Source organism: Rana temporaria, chromosome 5, assembly GCF_905171775.1.
Source record: "Rana temporaria chromosome 5, aRanTem1.1, whole genome shotgun sequence".
Taxonomy (NCBI): domain Eukaryota; kingdom Metazoa; phylum Chordata; class Amphibia; order Anura; family Ranidae; genus Rana; species Rana temporaria.
The window spans coordinates 351,815,606-351,832,596 of NC_053493.1; positions in this window are offsets into that span (position 1 = coordinate 351,815,606).

The following is a 16,991-nucleotide window of genomic DNA, read 5'->3' on the forward strand; positions in this document are numbered from 1 at the left end:
GGGGTGTTGAGGGTTTAGGTTCCGGATTACCCTGGGACCCGGGCCTTATTCTACAGGGTAATGTTACCACACATCTCTTAGATGTATAATGTACACTTTCTAGACTACTTTACAGGCAATCCTATTACTGGATTTACCTCCCCGGGAATAGTTATTATTGTTTGTATTGTAATATTCTCATATGCTAGCAATATAGTGGGATTCGCCCCTAGGGGCATTTGTTATTCTTATTGCTTATGACATTGTTGTAACCCTGATGAAAACCTCAATAAAAATTTATTGAAATAAAAAAAATTAACAGGTCTATTGTAAATTTGCTTAAATTACAGGGAAAACATCTCAAACACAGCCTTGGCATTCTCTGGAAATAAACAAGTATTTTCTATGATCATCAGCTCTATCTAGTGGCCATAATCATAGGCGTGCGCACGGGGTGTGCCAGATGTGCCTGGGCACACCCTACTCATCCCCTTCACACAGAGCGCCGGCGCTGTGCTTGCCGCTCACTATCTTTACTTCTTAATACAGAAGGCTGGCGTCTGTATTAAAGCGGAAGTTCACCCAAATAACATTTAGATAAGACCAAATTATTTATACTACCAGCATGTACAGTCGGCACATTTTTTTTATTTTTTTAGGCTGTACATACCTTTTAATCTATGGGGTAGATTCAGGTAAGAGATACGACAGCGTATCTCCAGATACGCCGTCGTATCTCTGAGTGTGCGGCGGAAATATGTACTCTGTAGCTAACACACTCCTGAACTATGCACTCTGCAAATAAGGCACTCCTGAACACTGCAATCTGTAAGTAGCACACACCTGAACTCTGCACTCTAAGTAGTGCACTCCTGGTATTAATGCCCCTTTAAGTCACTCCCACTTTTAGTGAAACTTGATGACACCCACTATTTGCTGCGGTGTGCTCTCCCACCCCACACAAATGTGTGTTTAGGGTGCATACCCTAATGCAATTGGCTGCGCACACCTATGACCACAATGTCGTATTTTCCTGATTCGGGATATTCTTATGACGGAAGAACATTTGACCTGGAGAGAAAACCTGATAAACATTTGTTTTTACCCCCATTCTCATAGAAAACCTCATTCTTGTTTTTACCCCCCCCCCCCCCCCCCCCAGTTATATGACCTACGCTATGTTCAGGTCAGATGCACGTAGTTTACACAAGCTTTGCTTCTTTAGTGTTCATCCACCCTCTCCGCAGGCAGTATAATAAATCCTCTTAGACAATGCAAAAACACAAAAATCTCCCCATAGTGTCATACCAATAAAAACGCCTAATTAAGATCCATAGAACAACAAACTGCACTGACATCTTCTGAGGCTTTGGTATACATATCACATGGGAACCTGAAATTACAATATGTCAATGTTTGTATGTATTGACTTTTAATACTGCACATTCCGGCACAGTTGATTCTCTGCAGTATTTTGTGTTTACACCAATAAAACTGCCTAAATGATATTAGTAGCTGTATGTACATAAACAAGGCATATGTTTATTCAATAAATAGCTGCTGTTTACTATGTAAGCAAATATTTAGCTGTAAGATTATTCTACTTCATGGATCTGATTGCTGATGATAGATGGCTGTGAAAGGTTAAGTGTAATTCAACCACAACCAGTATAGAAGAGCATTAAAGGATGTTGTTCATGGATTAACAGATTTATATGATTGACTCTTTATGTAAAGACAGAATAAAGCACCATGCCTCAGGCACTGCAGAATCTACAGAATGCATAGGTTAAAGTATAACTAAAAGCACTATTTATTTTTTTAGAATTGGATAGAATGGTGAGAGGTAAGAATAAGCCAACACTCCCGATTGGACTTTGGCTGTTTAGACGAACAACCAAAATGTTGCCCACTCAGCAAGAGCCGAACCTCATAGACAGAAACAGGATTTGTACTATTTCTATATATGACAGCTTCCTGCTGTCAATGGTTGCTATAGAAAAGGGCGGGTGCTGGCACCCACTGCATCCCTAGCAACCGCTGACATCCATAACCACATAAGCAAAGGGGAGGGGATAGCAGTGACATCACCGCCCAAATATGGTCACTGGCTTCTGTACTAGACCCAAAGGGGTTGATATACTAAAATTGGAGAGTGCAAAATTTTTTTGGTTCGTTTGTTTTGTGTCAAAGCTTAAAGGGTAACTCCACTTTTTTGGGAAAAAATATAGCAACTTGAAAAAAATATTATAGCCTATACAATTGTAAGACCAGTCATATTGTAATTGAATGTTATTAAAAATTACTTTTCCTTTTCAAGCTGCAGCTCTGTAATTTTCTTTTAAGTGCAATGCAATATGGCTTCCTGGAGTTGTTCTGTTCACAGAATGTGTACAGTACAACCCCCAGAAACATAATTTCCTGCTTGTGTGATTGGCTCACTGATTTTCCCTGAAGTCTACACTAAAATACAAGTCAAATATCAGACATCCCCTGTAACAAAAATGTAATTTTTGGTGAGATACTCCTAATAGGAAATCACGTCTAAAGGGATGCAGACCTTGCCGCTTTCCTTGTTAGAGCCCTGCAGGTTCAGTATCTGATTGATAATTATAAAGCCACTCCCATACAGATTCACATGGACACAGACAAACAAACAGCTATTCCTTTCAGAATAACAAGAAGTAGAAACTGCAACAAAGTTTGTTATAATTCCTGCAATGTAATGGGGATGTTTCAGGGGATGCTCATCACCTGGGACATATTTTCCCATTTGGTGGTCGTGTCCAAAAGCACTATCATTTTGGTCAGAAATGTTCCATATTATCAGCGCCCTCTTCGAAAAGACAATTCCCCTAGATCCCAAAATGGCGCTACTAAACCTAAAACCTGACAATGTGTCGAATATGCAATTTAAACTAATTCTGCAGCTTCTTACAGCCACGAAACAGACACTCGCGAAGGCTTGGAAGTCACCTAATTTATCACTAAATGAAGTGACAAATAGAATGAACAACGCAATGTCTCACGCCAAAATGATGGCAATCGATATGGATACAATCACCAGATTCGAGAAAATATGGAAGCCTTGGTTCACATATGTAATTCCTAATGCAATGAATAACGATGTTTTACAGCCATGGTAGCCCAGCCAATTTAACAAAATACTGCAATGACTTCAGAACTCAGATTGCTCCTACAGACCCCCTCTTCCTCAACCCCTCTCTTCTCTGCCTCCCTTCCCCCCCCCCCCCCTTCAGAAACATGTTCTTAGCTTAACAATGTTGTTTTCGCAACTACTATTACAATGTTGAATATCGTTGAAACTCCCAACGATTGCACCAAAAGACTGTACATTGGGACATGGCACTAGGCCCAGTTTAGCGTACAATGGCTAAAAGAAGTAATGCAAAGTGAACCTAGGTAGCCAGTTATTCAGTCACTATTGCTACTGTATACATTGTTAGGATGACTGAAATAAGTGACTTTTGCAATGTACAATGACTATGTTTGTTTGTTAAAGAGTTTCTTCTCCTTGTAACTTGTTCTCTTCACTATGCTTGTACAATTCTTTATCAACTCAATAAAGATACTTTGACAAGGAAAAAGAGAAATGCTGTTTATACTGTTTATACCCTTGTTGAACACATAGCTTCGTAGTTTCTGACCACACAATAGGAAGTAGTGAATCTTCCCAATAATGACAGGGACAGTAAGAGCAGGTTCACACACAGGCGACACGACTTTGGGGGCGACTCGGCAAGGCGATCTCAAGGCGTCTTGAGAGGCAACTTGCAAAATGACTTCAGTATTGAAGTCAATGCAAGTCGTCCCGAATCGCCCCCAAAGTAGTACAGGAACCTTTTTCTAAGTCGGAGCGACTTGCGTCGCTCCTATTAGAACGGTTCTATTCACTACAATGGGACGCGACTTGTCAGGCGGCTGTGTCGCCTGACGAGTCGCCCCAGTGTGAACCGGGTCTAATAGTAGTAATACAAAGGTCCTAGCTCTTTCCTACTCTATGAAATAAAATGGGTTCAGATTTAATATAGGTAAACATTTTCATGAGCACTGTTATTATTCATAAAGATTATTAATAGAGGACTTAATTATTACTATTAGCAAGGATGCACAGGGGACGTTATAGCAGAGCAGTGCTGATTATAGCTTCTGAGCTTGTATATTGGACTCTCAGGACGCATTCTACTGACTAATGTAGGTCATAGTCCCAGTCTAAGCTGCTGTCATTTTTCTCTCCACTGAGAAAATAGTTGCAGCTGTTCTGTGCCCATTATCGTTATTCAAAGACTGTAAATTGTATTTTATGCAGGTATGACTTGTGCTTTGGGTTGACCTTTAAAAAATGTATTAATGCTGACAGATTGACATTTTTAACATAAAAAAATGAATTAACTAATGTCTCCTATAATCATTGAACAAGATGATTTAATGTAGCAGAAATGTTGAGGTCACTGAGTTCACTTATCCCAGCGTTATATCTATACCTACAGGGGGCGCACTTGTATCCAATTTAAACTGCCCCCCTTACCAGCTATGTGATCACATTCTCTTCTGTACAGAGTAATGGCCCGTACACACGATCTGAAAATCGGATGAAAAATACCAATTTCGAATTTCGTCGCGATCATACGATAATTGGAGCCGATCCCGACAGTTCATCTGATATTATTTTATCGGACATGCAGGAAAAATTTTCTCGTATGATACCAGATCGTATGATTTTTATTTAATGTCGTCCGAAAATACAATACAAATACACTACAACACATGACATCACTTCTGAATTTTTATTCTTTCGTACGAGAATTTTCATAACTCTAGTAAACTCTACAGGTTCGATAACACGATCTCTCATCCGATTTTCATTTCAATTATGTAGGATATTGCAATCAATTTGGGCTTTAACCACTTAAAGTGGAGGTTCACCCTCAAACTGAACTTTCTGTCTATCATATCTGCAGCCTTAATAAATTCCTGAAGCGTTGTAATTTTTTTTAAGATCTGAACCCCTACCTGTATTCAGCATGACTTCCGGGTCTTCTTCCCTGCGGGGAGTGGGCGTGTTGCTCATTTTCCCCGACGACTCGAGGCGTAACGGGAGCTGTGCGCAAGGTCTCCTGGGAGTGACGTTTCAACACTCACAGGAGACCATCCAAAATAGTTAGGCGAGGCGTGTATTCTCGCGCTAGCGTCCCGCGTCACGAGTGTCACGTGAGGCGGGAAGCGGGTCACATGACTCGCAAAGCGCATCATGTGACGAGGGCGCATCACGGAATCCAGGAAGTGTTTGCTTGTGGGCTTCACAATGCCCATAAGCAAGATGGAAAAGCCCTGGACTAATTTTTATAAGTTATTCTTCTTGATGAAAACGGAACCGACGGAGGGAAGAGCGGCTAGCAAGTGAGTAGTACCGTGCTAGCTATATTACAAAGCATTGCAGATTTTATAAAAAAATGCATAACCCGCGGAACCTCCGCTTTAAGCCCTGGACCATTTTGCTGGGCCACTTTTTGCGATTCGGCACTGCGTCGCTTTAACTGACAATTGCGCGGTCGTGCGACGTGGCTTCCAAACAAAATTGGCGTCCTTTTTTTCTCACAAATAGAGCTTTCTTTTGGTGATATTTGATCACCTCTGCAGTTTTAATTTTTTGTGCTATAAACAAAAATAGAGTGACAAAAAATGCAATGCAACATTTTTTTCTTTTTCCTATAATAAATATCCCCAAAAAATATATAAAAAAATGTTTTCCTCAGTTTAGGCCGAAACGTATTCTTCTACATATTTTTGTTAAAAAAAACGTAATAAGCATTTATTAATTGGTTTGCGCAAAAGTTATAGCAGCTACAAAATAGGGGGTAGTTTTATGGAATTTTTATTAATATTTTTTTTTTACTAGTAATGGCGGCGATCAGCGATTTTTATTGTGACTGCGACTTTATGGCAGACACATCAGACACTTTTGACACATTTTTGGGACCATTGTCATTTTTACAGCGATCAGTGCTATAAAAATGCACTGATTACTGTAAAAATGACACTGGAAGTAAAGTAGTTAACCACTAGGTGGCGCTTCAGGGGTTAAGTCAGTACTAGGAAGTTATTCTTACTGTTAGGGGGCGTGGCTACACGTGACACATCACTGATGACCGTTCCTGATCAAGGGGGAACAGCCATCAGTGACAGTGTCACTAGGCAGAATAGGGGAATGCCTTGTTTACAAAGACATCCCCCTGTTCCCCCTTTTCCAACCGCAATCGTGGGCCGCCCGGGAACATTGAGTTCCCGGGGACCCGCGAGCACGCTCACGAGGCACATGGCAGGCACGCGCGCGCCCGCTGGGCGGCAAATTTAAAGGGACGTACAGGTACGCCAATGTGCCTGCCCGTGCCATTGTGTCGACGTATATCTGCGTGCGGCGGTCAGCAAGTGGTTAATCAGTACAGTTGTCATCCTAAAATACAATACAAATACACAACAACAAATGACATCGCTTCCGATTTTTTATTCTGTCGTACGAGAATTTTCCTAACTTTAGTAAACTCTACAGGTTCGATATAGGACTAGCATGCAAAAAGAAAAACAGACAATCTCTCGTCCGATTTTCGTTTCAACTATGTAGATATTGCTTGGGGATATTACAATCATATGGGCTTTAAACATACATATATTTCATAGTCTTCTAAATTAAGAAGTAGGGGTTACTTACTTATACTGCATAGTACAAAATATGGTGCAGCCCTGCATAGAAACCAATCAGCTTCCAGGTTTTTATTGCCAAAACTTAATTGAACAAGCTGAACTAAAAACAGAAAGTGACCTATTCATACCCAAGCACAGAAAAAAAGGAAGAGAAATGGATTTGGGACTTTTCATGAGGCATGTCTTTGTTGATGGAAATTAATGAATGAAGTACCTAATTATAAAGAAGTTAAATGTCACAATCCCCAAAGGGCAGTCCATGGAAATATAATGTATTAAATTGATGATTTTAATAAATAAATATGATTTATAATGCATAGGCCCAGATTCTCATACATTCGCGCTGCTCCTGGGCAGCGTAATATATGAGCTCTACGTTACACCGCCGCAGGTCTACAGGTTTACATCCTGATTCTCAGAACACTTACCTGTAAACTTGCGGCGGTGTAGCGTTAGATTGCTCGGCGCAAGCCCGCCCAATTCAAATGGGGCGGGCACCATTTAAATTAGGCGCGCTCCCGCGCCGAGCGTACTGCGCATGCTCCGTCGGGTAAATTACCCGACGTGCATTGCGCTAAATGACGTCGCCCCGACGTCATTTGCCTAGATGTATACGTAAATGGCGTCCAGCGCCATTCACGGACGTCTTACGCAAACAACGTAATTTTTATTGAATTCGACGCGGGAACGACGGCCATAGTTAACATTGGTTGCGCCTGCTAATTAGCAGGGGCAACCTTACGCGTCGGGTACGCTACGCAAACGACGTTAATTCGCTGCGTCGACCTCGCGTATGTTCGGGAATCGCCGTACTTACCTCATTTGCATAGACGACGGGGAAAAGCGACGATGCGACACCTAGCGGCGGGAAAAAAAATTACTTTTAAGATCTGACAGCGTAACAGCCTTACGCTTGTCAGATCTAATGGGTACCTATGCGCAACTGATTCTGAGAATCAGTCGCATAGATACCCGGGGCCAGATGAGGTGTTACGACGGCGCTAATGGTGTTGCGCCGTCGTAACGCCTTTGAGAATCTGGCCCCTAGTATACAAATATACCATGCATGGGGTATTCAAAGAAAGCCATAATTAATGTAATAATAATAACATATTTAATATTGATCATAAATGGTCATGATTGGTACAGACAGCAGCAATAAATATAATGAACATATGAATAGATGTAACACCTATGGGTTACTCTTTAGGTAAAGTATAAATCACCAGATCTCGCTTTTCTTTTCTTCATTTAGAGAGTATAATATATCATTTGTTATTTTATTTACTTATTTATTTATTTTGTAGCTAAATTCATGCATTCTACTCCTGATGATTGGCCTTAAATGCCATGAAACACGTTGAGTCTACACTCAAGTGCCAGGTCAAGCTTGCCTACAAACATGAATTGTTCTTTTTGTACCATATATTGCTTGTATTTATTATGATAATTATGTTTAATTCATTCATATGTTCATTATATTTATTGCTACTGTCTGTATCAATCATGACCATTTATGATCAATGTTAAATATTACATTAATTATGGCTTTCTTCGTATACCCCTTGCATTGTAAATTTTTATACTATGCATTATATTTTATATTTATTTATCAGTTTATTAAAATCATCAATTATATACAATAAATTTCCATGGACTGCCCTTTGGGGATTGTGACATTTAACTTCTTTATAATTAGGTACTTCATTCATATATTGAGATCGGATGAAAACAATCCTTTTTCATCCGATCTGATTTTCCAGATGGTTGGAAAATAGGGTTTCCATCCGTCTGGATTTCACGGACAGGATCAGATCGGATATCGGCGGACATGTCACCGCTGACATAGGGCTGAATGGAGTGTCTGATCAGGTCCGCCTGAAAAACTGACAGGCAGACCTGATCGGAAAGCCACTTCAGCTGTGTCCACATTTTCGTAAGGCAGTGATTTTTGCTGTAGCTTTTCTTTTACCTCCAAGGGCCAGTTCCAACTAAGAATTGCAAAGGAACACACAGTGCATTCCTGTGGAAGTCATATACGGTTCAGTGCAGTCGGATTTGAGCCCACTATTTTTGAATGAGCCAAATTGCACTTCACTACACTAAAAGTAGTGCATGAACTAGTTTTGGAAACAATAAAGATATGGTGCAAAAAAATAGGCCTATAATGCACTCCCGGCGCCAGAGAACAATGTATCAACGGATCCCAAGTGAAAAGGTGATGTGTGGGTCTCAAAAGAGTATAAAGGAAATACCAATAGATAAAGCACTAGGATTGGTATTAGTCCTAAAAGCAGCTATTTAAATAAATGGAAGCCCATTTAAAAGTATAAAACAAAGTATCAAATATTAAAAGAACCAGAGTTCAAATGATAAAACAGCGCTAAAAGAGTGGTAAAGAAAAGCTCATAAAAAAAAATAAAAAAAAAGCTTAAAAGGGGAATGTGAAATGATGTGTTGAGTGATCATATAAGAGGTGTTAGCGCACCCTACACCAATCAAATGAGTACACCCAAAGAACTGTGGAATACTCCCCCTTCTGGGGTGCAGGCTTACCACAGACAGGAAAAAACGAACAGCTATTGATCCTTTGAACACATCACTCAAAATCCTCAATCACTGTCACGGTTGGTCTCAAGGGGGACACATGAAATTAAAGCAAATAGACACAAACACAGATGATAGTGTAGTAGTCTAAATAGATAACCCCAAATGTGTCACAGAGTAATCCCCAATAATAATGCTCGTACAGGAATGAACACTTGTGAATGAGCAAGATATAGCAAGCAAAAATATCACCGCTGTCACAGCCGTCCTTTGTACACCGGAGGCCGCAAGAGTACTATGGAGCTTGGTGTCGATGGTCAGATCCGGCTGGTTAGCTGTGGAACGCACTTCTGCTTCCTTGTTGCGCTGCTGCGCCCTATGGCTACAGTGTCTACAGCAGCGCAACAAGGAAGCAGAAGTGCTCGGCGAGCCAATTTTCTCCATTCCCGTCGAGGAAAAAGAAGACATGCTCTCTTTTTGGCTCAACGAGATCCTCAACGGTTTCCTCGTCGAAAAGTGTACACACGACCGGTTTCCTCTGCAAAAAAAAAAAACCCAGCAAGCTTCTTGCTGGTTTTTGCCGAGAAACTCGGTCGTGTGTATGAGGCCTGAGAGCCCCCAAAGCTTCAGATAACATTAAGAAATGGGCATATAGGGTAACTCTATTTACCATAATAATATGTAATAGTAATAATATGTATATAATATACAGTATTTCTTACAATAAATGTATGATTGCACTTTAGTATGCAGTCAAATTTCAGTGTGGAAAAATGAAATGTAAAATGAAAATCTGTAAATGTTGTTAGCTGATTTAAAAACAAGAATTTTAGTTTTACTCTGCCTTTAAATAGCCTTGTCCTTACTCTGTTATAACAGATGTCAGCCAAGCAGGAGGATGTTTGTGCCAAAACAACAACCACCAAATTCAATCTAAAGATATTTTTGTCAGTGAATTATATTTTCCCTTTTTTTATTATCAGAGCTTCACCATGAAAAATGCAACATCACCGGTGACTGGCTATGTCATCCACTGAGATGTGACATTGAAAAACTTTTACTGTAGCAAAAAAAAAAAAAAAAATAACCACTTGGGTATTTATTTACATTTTATAAATAAGAAGAATTAATAATAATAATTTATTATATTGTATTTTTTATGTTCACCGTATTTGATTTTTCTTAAAGCATACACTGTATCTGAGCACCACAAACAAATGTGCTATTTAAAGTCGAGTTCCACACGTTTTTTTATTTTCCCCCCAAAAATCTAAAAAAAAAAAAAAAAGAAATGGTTATAATCACCTGAAAGGGCGGTTGCTATGCGGAAGTAGCTCTTCTGCCTCTTCTTTCACCGCGGTGGATCTTCTTCTGCCTCGTCTTCCATCGTGGTGTCTTCTGGTGAATGAGCCGTGCTGCCTTCTGGGAACTGTGTGTATCCCAGGAGGCAGCCGCCCATTCACAAAGCGCCACGCGAGTCGCGCATGCCCAGTAGGAAATGAGCACTGAAGCCGTAAAGGCTTCACTGCCTGTTTCCCTTAGTAAGGATGGAGACGCCAGAACCGATCGATCGTCGTCGGGGGACCGACATCATGGGCAACTAGCCCAGGTAGGTGTCCTTATTAAAAGTCAGCAGCTACAGTGTTAGTAGCTGCTGACTTTAAAAAAAAAAATTGCGGGTGGAATCCCGCTTTAATTCATTTTAAACTCTCCCATCCATCCATGTTTTTGTGCTTTATTCTTTATTTTGCTGAGAAATCACTTTGAAAAACACACCCTAGAATTTATGGTCATGGCCATCTTGAGTAAGGGCAGAGGATACATTTTGCTGTTTGGCCGGCTTCTGTCAGAGGAGCATGCTGGAAAACAAGCAGCCGACTGGCTCCCAATCAGCGCTCTCAGCCAATGGCTGTGAGCACTGACCAGAGTGTTTTAGAGGGGTGGGACGGGGGCTGTCCCCCTGTCTAAACACAATAGAACAGCAGGGGAGATCACTATACTGAGATCTGATTGTTAGTACAGCAGCTCCGACAGGAGCTATCAGTTTTTTAACCCAGTGTATTAAACAAAAAAACTAGTGGTGTGTGTGTACTAGGCTTAAAAAGGAGTTCCAGTCACCTGTGGAAAAAATAAGTCAGCAGCTTAAAAAAAAACAGCCACTCACCTGTCCCAGGATTCGGCAGTGTGCTCACCCCATTGGTTGGTTCTCTTAAGTGCCCATTGCCAGCATCTTCACTATGGGCACCCGGCTGTGACAGCTTGTGGCTTTGTGAATGGTGGATGCAGTCTTTTTGGACCTGTCAGTGCCCCAGAAGACTGCAGGGGGAGGGAGGGAGGAAAACTCAGAACGGAACGTAAGTAGGAAGCGGGCAACGAGTCCTTAAAATGAAACTTCCCCTTTTTGGCGGAGCTCTGCTTTAACTCAGACTTTGTAGCTGCCCCAACATACCTGCACAGGATAGAGTCCATTATGGCAGATCTCCAGGACTGGTATATTTGGGCGATTTGTAGATAGGTGCTCCAGATTCGGCAGTGGACTGAGTAAACGGGTTCAGAAAATGGCAACATGTCTTATACTTTGTGCACCCCCTGGATGGACCCCTGTCTCTTTTTTTTATACAGCACAGGGCCAGGGGGTCGGACCCAAGAAAGCCCACCAAGAAAGTCCCAGGAGGTAAGTTATCTGTAGCCTAAATTCAACCCGCTTACACAATGACCACAGAAGTTGTACAAATCCTGCTAAATTATGTGCATAAACCAAGGAGGGTGACCACAAAATGTCATATAAACACAAGGCTGGACTGACGTAAAACCTTTACATGCCATAACATTTCATGTATAACATTGTAATACTTTTCTACTTTTGGAAAGGAGCAGCCAAGAAGTATTGCTTATATCATTGGCAGTTACTGTGTTAATGGAAAGCATCAATAAATCTGTGCAGCGATGATTGTCAAAGTTAGTGATAAAAATCTGATGTGAAAATGTGTTTGGCGTTAAAACAAAGGATCACACATCATCATCAAGGTTCCCTTCTCCCCCTCACAGTAAACAAGCCTGCAATATTTATTTCATGAATTAAAAATAAATTGTCTGAAGAAGGCACAAAGTAGCAATGCACAGACTTAAAGCGAAGCTCCACCCATTTTTTCATCTTTGGCTGTGCTGCATGCCCTTAGCGCATAGTTTTCACAATGGGCAATATTTTTATTTATTTTTGGCCTTTTTTTCCCGTTTTTCTACATAGCTTCCTGGTCTTATTAGTCTCTGCGATTACGTCACTAGGCAATTCGCAAGGGTTCCTGGGAGATAGGCATCATGTATTTCATGAAATCTCGCGTTTTTTGTACCTCGGAAATAATGCAGCGAATGGGAGGAGTTTGGTGCCATTGTTTTGAAGCACTGACAGAGGAGAGGGGGTACATTGAGCAGATATTGGTGCTGGAAGCTCTGTTGTGTGTGACACGGACTTATAATCTAACTGTGTGCAGGGAGACAGAGGAGCTTTCAGAATATTCAACGGCGACGTCGGGGTGGGCGGGACAGAGCAGCTCTTGAACACCAGGCAATTATTTGTGTATGCGGCTCCGCCCTGACCCCATCCTATTGGCTCACGTTCGATAGCTGTTCTGTCCCGCCCACCCCAACATCGCAGATGAATATTATGAAAGCTCCTCTCTCTTTCTCTCCCTCCAGCGTGGGCTAGACATTTCTCTATAAAGTGACAGGTGTGTGTCACTGTCTTGTAATCTAACTGTGTGCAGGGAGAGAGAGAGAGGAGCTTTTAGAATTCATCGGCGATGTCAGGGTGGGCGGGACAGAGCAGGCTTGGAACACCAGCCAATTATATGGCTTCTTAAGAAAGGGGGCGGAGCCGCATACATATAGCGGCCCGCCCTGACCCCATCCTATTGGCTGGCGATCAATAGCTGCTCTGTTCCGCCCCCCCCCAAAATCGCCGATGAATATTCTGAAAGCTCCTCTCTCTCCCTGCACATAGGGCCAGATTCACATTGGAGAGCGGCGGCGTAACGTATCACGTTACACCGCCGCAATTTTTAATCGCAAGTGCCTGATTCACCAAGCACTTGGGATGAAAACCTACGCCGGCGGCCTCCGGCGCAAGGCGGGCCAATTTAAATGGGCATGTCCCATTTAAATTAGGCGCGCTCCCGCGCCGGACCTACCGCGCATGCTCCGTTTCCGAACTCCCGTCGTGCATTGCACGCCGTGACGTCATTTTACGAACGGTGACGCGCGTAGCGTAACTCCTAAAATGATCACATAGTAAATTATCTTCCTTATCTTTCACTCTGTATGGAGGAGCAACAGAGACACCTTTGGATAGCATGGAGTGAGGGGTGCTGGCCATACATGGATCAGTTTTTTTTTTCAAACAGAAAGCAGAACAAAAAAAAAATTAAGAATTCCATGAGGTGGATGGAGGAATCCTCCCTGCTGTGCTATTTTAGACTGACAGTGAAGACTTCGCTGTCAAAATACGCTGATCAGAGCTGCAGTCGGTTGGTTGCAGAGCTAATCTATCAAAATGGGCGCGTGCCATTTAAATTAGGCGCGCTCCCGCGCCGGACCTACCACGCATGCTCCGTTTCCGAACTCCCGTCGTGCATTGCGCGCCGTGACCTCATTTTTTCGAACAGGGACGCGCGTAGCGTAATTCCGTATTCCCGGACGGCTTACGCAAACGACGTTGATTTTTAAATTTCGATGCGGGAACGACGGCCATTCTTTAGACAGCAATACACTTGCTGACTAAAGTTAGGGCACCTTAAACGACGACTAACTTTACACAAGAAGAATAGTATTATAAGATTAATAGCACTAAATGTTTCACCAAATGTCTTAATATTTTTGTGAGGGTTCTCCCCTTTTTTTTTTTTTCAGGGGGAGAGGGGAGGGGGGAGGGCAGGGAAAATCAGTTTTTTTTTTTTTTTTTTTTTTTCCTTTTTTCCTTTTTTTTTTAGGGAGTGATATGTATTGCCACTTGTATAGTCACTTGTATAGTCACACAATACAATACTTACTTCTATACTATATGGATAGTTGGCCTAAGTCAATTAACTTGGGGGTCCCCCCTCATCCTCCCCCCCCCCCTCCCCCCCCCCCTTTTTTTTTTTTCCCTTAGCTTGATCATGTATATAAGGGAGATCGCATTAGACGATATGTGATATTAAATGTTCCACTATTTTGTCTCCCCCCCCCCCTTTTTATTTTTTTTTTATTTTTTTAGGGGGGGGGGTGGATCTGGGGTATAGAGAAATTCCTATTTATAGACACTCATTTGACACTTTTATAGTTGAATTATGATTACTTTTTTACTAACACTCGGTTTAGCTGGTTTGATACATTACACGTATTGATAATTGATTAATCTCATTAAATGGGGACGGGGGTGCACTATTTGCTTAGATTCTTGCACTATTTTAACTTGATTAACTCGACCAATGGTGGGGTCCCTCTTTTCCTTTTCTTTTTCTCTCTCCCCCCCCCCCCCCCTTTTTTTTTTTTTTTTTTTAGGTGGAAATCGCTTTGGGGTATAGAGGGAGCAGTCTGTAACTATAGGCACTTTTTTTTTGACATTTTTACAGTTGAACTACGCTTATTTTTTATTATTAGTGGGTTTAGCTCAATTGAGTTTCTATATGTATCGACAATTAATTAATTTTAACAATCGGGGGGTGGGGGTGCAATATGTTTATTTCTACTATGTCAATGATTACAACTAGCCTAGATTGTTACACTTTTCGATAACTGGATCTATTTGACCAATTTGATTAATTGTGGGGTTCCCCCCCCCCCCTTTTTTTTTTTTTTTTTTTGGGAAGATAGGTAGCCTCTTTTTCAGGTATGGGAGATGGGGTACCAGATTCTGACTAGGGTAATGGGGGGGTGGAGATGAGAGGCTCTCGCTCCTCAACAGAGGGAGAGAGAGGCGAATAAGTGTGAGAATGGGAGGATGGATGTGGTTAGGTGAGAGTGGTGAGGTCACAGGTGAAGCCCTATGGGGTAGCCCAGGTGGGCAGGGGGAGGGAGGGAGGGGGAGGGAGATCTGGGAGGGAGGGTGTTGGGAGAGAATTTTGGGGGGGAGAGATACCTTAACTATCATGGAAAAGAGGAGAGGTCTTGGTCTTGATAAGCAACAGGAAGATGGGAAAAAGGAAGAGAGGCGGTTGAGGGGTAGAGAAAAAGAAGGAGAGAGGGAAAGAAAAAAAAAAAAAGAGAGTGGCTGCCTTATATGGCGTTATCTTATTTCATGTTATTACTATTTTATTTAGTCTATGGGTCTGAGGATTAGATCTTGGAATGTACGGGGGCTAGGGGACCCCACTAAGAAAGCACTGGTGTTAGCATCAATGGAAGGAGGGGGGCCAGGGATACTCTGCTTACAGGAAACACACCTAACCAAGGATACAATGACCCAGTTGGGCCTTCGAAAATTCCCATTTCGCTACCATTCTGTACACTCCTCATATTCGAGGGGAGTGAGCATAATGGTGGGGAAAGGTGTGTCATTTACTTGTGAGAGGAGTTGGATAGACGAACAGGGTCGGTATGTATTTTTGGCCTGCTCTATTGAAAATAAGCCCTATATTCTTGCCAATATCTACATCCCCCCCCCATTTAAGTTCGATGTCTTACAGAAACTAGTGGAATTTATGCTGGATAAAACCGATACTCCTCTGATAGCAGTAGGCGACTACAATGAAGTGCTAGACAGAGCCTATGATAGATTTCCCTCTGCACACGAACCAAATATAGAACAAGGCCGATTGACCCGATTCCTGGATGAGATGGGACTAAAGGACATTTGGCGCACTCGCCATCCTTGTATTCGACAGTATTCCTGTCTCTCTAGCTCCCATGCTACCTTGTCCAGAATTGACATGGCCTTGGGCAACGAGTTGGCTCTGGGTATGGTCAAGGAGATAGAATATGGACCAAGGGGGGTCTCAGACCACTCACCATTGGACCTAGTTATTAGGAGGAGTAAGAATATCCTTCAAAGAGAGTGGAAAATCAGCCCATACTGGCTTGAGCTATTGGGTGAACCACAGGAAATGTTGAACAGCTTGAAAGAATATCTCGAAATAAATACAGGCTCTGCAAGGTCTGGAGTGGTCTGGGACTCGCTGAAGGCCTATTTGAGGGGTTTGTTGATCCAGGGAGTGGCAAGAGTGCAGAGGGAGTCTAGGGCATGGGAAGAGGATCTTAGAAGTGAAGTGATGGTAGCTGAACAAAGATATATTGAGACCCCGTCCGTAAGTAGTCAAAGAGAGTGGCTCGACAAACAGAAGGCCTATAAGATGGCCACCATGAGAAAGGCAGAGAACCATCGAATATTCCAGAAACAAGCCCAATTTGGGGAGGGGGAGAAGGTGGGGCGAGTTTTGTCTTTGCTGACTCGGGCCAATTCCCCCTCTTCAAATATCTCGGCAATTAGGGCCTTAACAGGCGATATTTCCACTGATAGTAGTGAGATAAGACAAACATTTCATGGCTTTTATAAATCCCTCTATAAGTCTAGGGGAGGAAATGCAGGAATGGAGGCCTTCTTTCAGGGAATTCCAGTTCCAATTCTCCCAGAAGTGGACAGGGAAAAACTGGAATCCCCACTTACACTGGAAGAACTACAGTCGGCAGTAGCGGGGATGTCCAGCCATAAATCACCTGGCCCGGACGGGCTCCCAATAGAGATCTACAAACGCTTTAGTGAAATCTTA